The following is a 7729-nucleotide window of genomic DNA, read 5'->3' on the forward strand; positions in this document are numbered from 1 at the left end:
CCTCTTGTTTTTTCAGTGATTAATCACACATCTGTAGATATCACCTGTCCACCCATTACTGACATCAAGTATCTTGACAATAATAACTGTAGCTTGATGCACAACATGCCAAAATGAGAGAAAAAACAGATCACGTGAACTGCAAAGTGAATATTTTATAAGCTTTCTTCATTTTTGTATTGGAATAAATCTACAAATAAAATAACCGTGTTATGTTTATCATAGGGATCAAACCCAAATTTCTAATATTATTAGCCTCTCAGAATTACTGCTGAACCAACAGGGCTCAGTTAACATGTTTGTATACACTTTTAAAGCATGAAGCAAACAACTCACTTCAGTTCATGATGAGAAGAAACCCACTCTCTGTTAACCTGAAAATAACCTGACATATGTGTCAATAATTCATATCTGAAACAGTTAGTAATTATCACTAAAAAAACGTGGAAAAGTGTAGTTTCCATTGTAAGGAAGTAACAATGTTCCAAACTAATAACAAATACAAGGATGTTTAATTCAATATTTTCTATCAAATTTAGTTAATTACTGTAAAACCAAATGAACATTAACAAGCAAAAAAGATAAATAATTGTAAAACAGGTGTATAACAAGAAATTATTACTATCATTACTACAGATGTAGAAGAGGTTGAGGACATGAAAGTGTTATAAAAATAATTACAGAACTGAATAAAAATATAAGAAAGAATTATTAACATAATTACAGAAGTGGTAAAGTAAATATAGCATAATCATAGTACATGAATACAGCACTGCTAAATAAAGTAACTAAATGTAAGAACTAGGATCCAGCAGTATACAAGTACTATTATTATATAACTTGAAACCAGCAGTTTATGAGTAATATTGTTAGATAACTTGGATCTGGTGGCATATAAATAACACTGATAGAGAGCTTGGATCCAACATTATACAAGTAGTGTTGTTATATAACTAGATCAAGGAGTATAGCAGTGATACTGTCAGATGACTCTGATCCAGCAGTATACAAGTAACATAGATAACACAGATCCAGGAGTATACAAGTGACACTGTTTGAATACTTAAATCCAACTATATAAAAGTAATATTTTTAGATACTTAAACCTAACTCTATACAAGTAACATTGTCAGATATCTTTGATCCAGCAGAATGCAGTTGTGGATTCAGTTGTGTAGAAGCAAAATTATTAGATATCTTTGATTCAGAAGCATAGAGGTAATATTTTCATATAACTTGAATCCAACAACGTAAGAAAAGTACTTAGGAATTTGAGATCTGGTAAGGAAGTGACCAGTAATGGTTCTCTTTTAAAATAATTGAAAGAGAATGTATTATCCAAAAAGAAATCCATGAAAGATGTTTTCTTCAAAGACAACAGGTATAATAATGCACAATAATATAGATATTTTGAAACAAAGCAATTTTTTAAAATAATTCATACGCGTTATTTTTTTACATATCATCTGCAACAATACTGTTTGTTCTATTATAATGTACTGATTTTGGAAAAGGTTACATCGGTTCGGCGTTAAATGGGCTGTTTAACATACAGGTAGAAAATGCTGCAAAACAAAAAATAAACTACAGTTATATAGGAAACTGTGAGTACATTGTAAATCAAACATTAGAGTATACATTGTATGGCTACGTTATAAATCAGCCGCTAGAATGTACAGAGGGTTGGGTACATTATGAATCAAATATTATTCCATCTGTAAAAAACAACAAAAGTCACGTGCACAAATATTGCTTCATCAGTGTAACTGTTCTACCGCCGTAAGTCTCGAGCATACAGGGAAAGAAATGAGTATTTCTGCTTTTTCGTTCGAAGACATACCAATTAATTTATCCTTGAAATCAGACTGCCAAAACAGCGTTGGAGATCATCGTCTTTGTGCACTAGACTGAATTTAAAAAAAAAATGTACGTGTTTCTTCTCTACGAGACTGCTTTATGATGGAACATTTTGCAATGCAAACTGTTTGTTTGTTTGTTTTGGAATTTCGCACAAAGCTACTCGAGGGCTATTTGTGCTAGCCGTCCCTAATTTAGCAGTGTAAGACTAGAGGGAAGGCAGCTAGTCATCATCACCCACCGCCAACTCTTGGGCTACTCTTTTACCAACGAATAGTGGGATTGACGGAAATATTATAACGCCCCCCACGGCTGAAAGGGCGAGCATGTTTGGCGCGACAGGGATGCGAACCCGCGACCCTCAGATTACGAGTCGCACGCTTGGCCATGCCGGGCTCACAATGCAAACTATACAATCAGGGTGTACGGCCACCAGGTTGCACATATTGGAGCATTGTGGCATGGACTATAATGACGTAGTGAGGCTCCAAAATAGATTTAATGTAACGCATGCTATAGTAAGATGAGTAGAGCTTTGAAAGATGAAAAGGGAAAATAAAAATATTTTTTTTTAGCATTTAATAGGGAAAGTGTGAACACTATGAAATTAACCTAAATACTAGCTGGTCAAAAGTTTAAGACCATACCAAAAGTAAGTCCTAAACAGGGTAGGAAATACCCAAGAAGAGGTTTCAGTAGTGAGTTTCACGGTCGTCATTGCGAATAACTTCAAACATTCAATTTGGCATGGTCGATATAAGCGTTTGCAGAAGGCTGGCTGGAATGTTATTCTAAGTGGTGAAGATGACTCAACGAAGATCATGCACTGTTTGGAATTGACGTCCATTTCTATAGACTTCCCTTGCCATCCACCCCCAAACATTTTTAGTGGGGTTCAGTTCGGGTGAACACACTTGATGGTCCACAAGAATCACGCTATTCGCCATGAAAAAGTCCATTGTCCTGCGGGCATTGTAGATTGCAGCGTTGTCCTACTGAAAGAACCAGTCATTTCCACACAAGCGAGAGCCTTCAGTCAATAAGGATGCTCTTTCCAACATGCAATGTAGCCAGCTGCTGTTTGACGCTCCTTTATAACCTGAAGCTCCATTGTTCCATGAAAGGAGAAAGCAATTCAGATCATATTGGAACATCCTCCACTGTGTCGTGTAGAAAATGTCTCCGGTGGGATATCCTTATCGTGCCAGTAACGTTGGAAGCCATCTGGACCATCCAGGTTAAATGTTTTCTCATCAGAGAACAAAACCTTCATCCACTTTTCTACGCCTCATGTTTGGTGCTTCTCAGCGAAGTTTAACCGAGCTGTTTCGTGGTGTGGAAGGAGACGTGGCCTTTTAAGACGTTTACGGTTTTTAAAGCCTTTCTCTCGTAGATGCCGTCTTATTGTTTTTGAGATGCGTTGAGCAGGAGGATTCGACGGCGAAATTTTCCTGGGCCGAACACTTGAAATTCTCGTTCCGTATCCATCAGGGTATTTTGAGAAATTTGCAACAGCAGTTTTACTACGCTCAATCTCACTAGCGATGGCACATTGAGAGAGACCTTGCTTTTGCAGCTCGACAATTCTGCCACATTTAAAATTCTGTCAACTTTTTAGCCTTTGCCATTTTTTTACCCAATGTAACACAGGAGATATCAGTGGGAGATGTTGACAACGCTAATGCTTGAACACAAATGATTAAATTTCGTTACGTGTTTACCGACTAACGCTTCGTTTCAGTATGGTCTTAAACTTTTGACCAGCTAATATTTAGGCTAATTTCATAGTGTTCACATTTTTCCTATTAAATGCTAAAAAAAAATTATTTTTATTTTCCCTTTTCTTATTTTCATCTTTCGAAATTCTACTCAAATAAGTGGTTAAGTCTAACAACGCAAAATGCATATTTTTTCTTTATGTTCATTGGCCTCAAGATTTGGCTAGCAGCGTATAGATGCTCGAATTAGTTCAAATCTGATGAGTAAGAAGGCCATGACATATAGATAATGCGAGTGTCATGCTCCTCAAACTGTTATACAACTTATGGTGCCCTGTGGTTTGGGACATTGTCATCTTGAACGACACCCCCTCTCTGCAAGACAGAAATGGTGTAATATTGGGTGAAGGTGATATTTCAGTACAATTGGCACTAATCTTGCCTTCCAAGTGTATGAAACACTTAAACCATGCAAGGAAAATGCACCCCATACCATTATGGAACCACAAATTTTTACTGTTGGAACCAAACATTCAGACTATTGAGTACTTTAGGATGGCGTCAAGCTCCACTCTCGGTATTTCATAGCATGTGCTCTTTGCATTGCTGGATGCACAACCGTGCATTGCTAGGTGTAATAAGTGGTTTGGGTGCTGCTGCCTTCCTATGGTATTCCCTTATGTGGAGCTTTCAGCAAACCGTTTTTTATGGAAATGGCTGCTCTTGTCTCAGGTTGAAATTTGCCAGCAACTTATCTGTGAATGATTGCCTGTTTTACCTTGCAGTTTGAATTAATGCATTCAGATTAATAACATCCATCACGATCATGAAGTATGCGCTTCCACCTACTGTTGCTCCTTTCTGATGATATCTTTCCCTTAGAATTCTATGTTGATATCACCTCAGACACAGTTGTTCGTGAAACATCAGAATGTTCATTTGTCTTGGTCAAAGAAGCTCCTCCCAAACACGCTTCAACAATCACTCCTCTTTCAAAGTCACTGAGGTCTCCTCTTGCAGCCATGCTAGCCTTGATTATAGGCAACCAGACCTGTGTAGCACTTTTATAAATGATCCTGTGCGATGTTATTTGGTTAATTAATGGATGAGTTACAGTTGTGTGGTAGCTTCTGCATTCAATATACTTTTTGTCCATCATTTACGTTTCCATCGTTTCCATTTTTTTTACAGTATCGATACTTAAGCCAATTTCATCGCAGCAATACCGAACAACAATAATGCGTTCAGAAATTTTTTTTAATTAGTGTAAAGACGAAACATTCCATCATTTACCCACCGTCCTTTTCATTTGGGATATTTCCCTTCAACAAAAACTCAACAGGTATCCATAGAGCAAGGAGTTGCCTAAATTTCCTCAGGAGACAGTCACTGTGGGACAAGTGTTGTAAAATCTTTAACTCAGATACTTCATTACCGTCAGATCTCGAATATCTCATGGAGAACAATCATCTAATGCTTCTTTTATCTATGAAAATCACCATAGGAGAATGGGCAAGGACTAAAGCAGAAAAAACAAACAAACATATCTTCACCTCCTGAAAGACCACAGTAGATAGACAGCTGTTATTATAGCTACAGATGATTCCTTCACCAAAGACAGCGGGAGAATTAATCGAGCGGTTATCAATTTGTTGAAGAAAGATGAATCTGAAATCCATAAAGCAAACTTTTCCTGGATTGCTGGGGTCAATAAATCATACATACGTACATATATATACAACGCCACCAATATAATATTTGTGACTATCTCATTGAAATTAAAAACAGTTATTTCTCCTTGATGAATAGCAGAAAAAAAAAAGCAACTGGTCGGTAAGGTCATCACCTGAATGTCTGCATTGGATATGTGAGATTTTAAAATAGAAAGAGAGAGAAAAAAAAGGTAAATAAAGAAGCTCTCCAAGAGAAACCCTCTAACAAATCCAGCACAATTCCCTATTGACCTTTTAGGCACAGGTAAGGCAAACATGATAAATATTGGAAACTATTCTGCATTCAAGGATATTAAATCTGCTGTAAGACAAAGTACTATACAGTGTAAGTAAGAAATATAAAGAATAGTTAAAATAGTGTACGTTTACATGTGAGGATTGTGAAAAGATGTTACTAACACTCATGATATTTCCCACTTACTTGTGGGTCTTACTTCTGTAGATACGTCACTTAATAGGGTATATTACACTTTTCCTATGTAGTAATTCAAAAAACGATTTTGTTTCTCTATGTTTATGTGCAATGTGTTCGAATGTGAAATGATTTGAAAATGTTAACCACGGTACAGAAATAAGGAGATAGTTTTGTTTTACTTTAATTTATTGAGATTTCACAAATAACATAACTGGTATTGTTATAAACTATATTTTTGATACTGTAATTTAGATATTAGTTTGAGAATCCATCAATTAACCTTACATTAACTGTTAATTCTATTTGTGTGTATGTTGTTTGTTTTCTAACTGTTGCTAGGATTTTACATTTGGACCAATCAAATGCAGTTTAGTCAACTAGAAATGATTCAGGATAAATCAAGAAGGTTGTTTTTTTAATGCATATATTTCATAGCTTCAGTGACGGCTAAATATAAATTAGTCAGTAGGGGTACTGAGGGAATTTCTCCAGTTCTCTCTTTTATTACATGGGACATACATGCAGTTGATGTAGTTCCAATCATTATTGGCATACTTAGAATAAGAGCAGAAAGTTATTATATTCATAAGTGGTTGTTTTTTTGTTTTGTTTTTTGATTTTCGCGCAAAGTTACTGGAGTGCTATCTGCGCTAGCCATTCCTAATTTAGCAGTGTAAGACTAAAGGGAAGGTAGCTAGTCATCACCAACATCATTATCTTTTACCATTGAATTGAATGGTCGTCACATTATAACGCCCCCACGGCGTGGCTGAAAGACGAGCATGTTTGGTGTGACGGGTATTCGAAGCAGCGACCCTCAGATTACGAGTCGAGTGCCCTAACCACCTGGCCATGCCGAACCTTGTCATAAGTGATAAAACATTGTTAATATAATAGCATTTCGTTTTCAAATTCAATCAATCATGTGAAGAACTTTTTTCTCATATATTATTTATATATATATACTTTCAAGATAGACACTTATATTAACTGATATGCTTTCAAATTATGTTACTTATTTTTCTTAGATAAAAAAATTAAAATTAAAATTAAATTTTATATGAATAATTAAGCTTAGTATTATTACGTACTTTTAATCTTTATTTTGGCACTGCGATATTTCGGAAAATAAAACAAATTTATTTTTATATTTATAATTGTTAATTTTAGACTGACGTGATCATTCCCAAGTAGAGAAGTTGTAACGGAATAGAATGTTTTAGTGTTCGAATCAACACTCAAGCCTAATCTAACAATATTAGATCGTTGTGTAGATTTAAATACTAAAACGTTCTTTACTGTTAAAACTTGTGTACTTGAAAATGGTCGTTCCAGTGCTAAAACTTAGTACCTGTTTTAATAACAATCTCACTTACTGTAAACATTGTAATTTAATGTAATTAATCAGTAGGTAATCGTTTGTTTGTTTGGAATTTCGCACAAAGCTACTCGAGGGCTATCTGTGCTAGCCGTCCCTAATTTAGCAGTGTAAGACTAGAGGGAAGGCAGCTAGTCATCACCACCCACCGCCAACTCTTGGGCTACTCTTTTACCAACGAATAGTGGGATTGACCGTCACATTATAACGCCCCCACGGCTGGGAGGGCGAGCATGTTTGGCGCCACGCGGGCGCGAACCCGCGACCCTCGGATTACGAGTCGCGCGCCTTACGCGCTTGGCCATGCCGGGCCCAGTAGGTAATCTCAAACGAAACTATTAATTTGCTATTTTGTTTAGACCCATTTCACAGTTAGTTCCTGGTATAACCATCGTGTATGAACTCTTCTATATACGCATATTATCTGCAAACTGGGAGAGAGAAAGAGGAATTTTTTATGTATTAGAAGTATTTCACTCATATACATGATAAATTATATAGCGCTAACTACTGCTCTTCGCGAGACACTTGCCTCCGGAAAAAAATGTACATAGTTGTTCGACACATTAACCTTTACTTTTCTACTAACAAGAACGTTCGAAAGTTATCACTGAGACATGACGTTATT

At 36.2% G+C, this 7729-nt stretch overlaps 1 protein-coding gene across 1 annotated transcript in view; it reads left to right on the top strand.

Annotated features, from left to right (window-relative positions):
• The window catches only part of LOC143232718 (protein timeless homolog), a 201229-nt gene that overhangs the window by 4506 nt on the left and 188994 nt on the right, over positions 1-7729 (top strand). The window lies entirely within an intron of this gene.

The sequence above is a fragment of the Tachypleus tridentatus genome, chromosome 11, assembly GCF_004210375.1.
Source record: "Tachypleus tridentatus isolate NWPU-2018 chromosome 11, ASM421037v1, whole genome shotgun sequence".
Taxonomy (NCBI): Eukaryota; Metazoa; Arthropoda; class Merostomata; order Xiphosura; family Limulidae; genus Tachypleus; species Tachypleus tridentatus.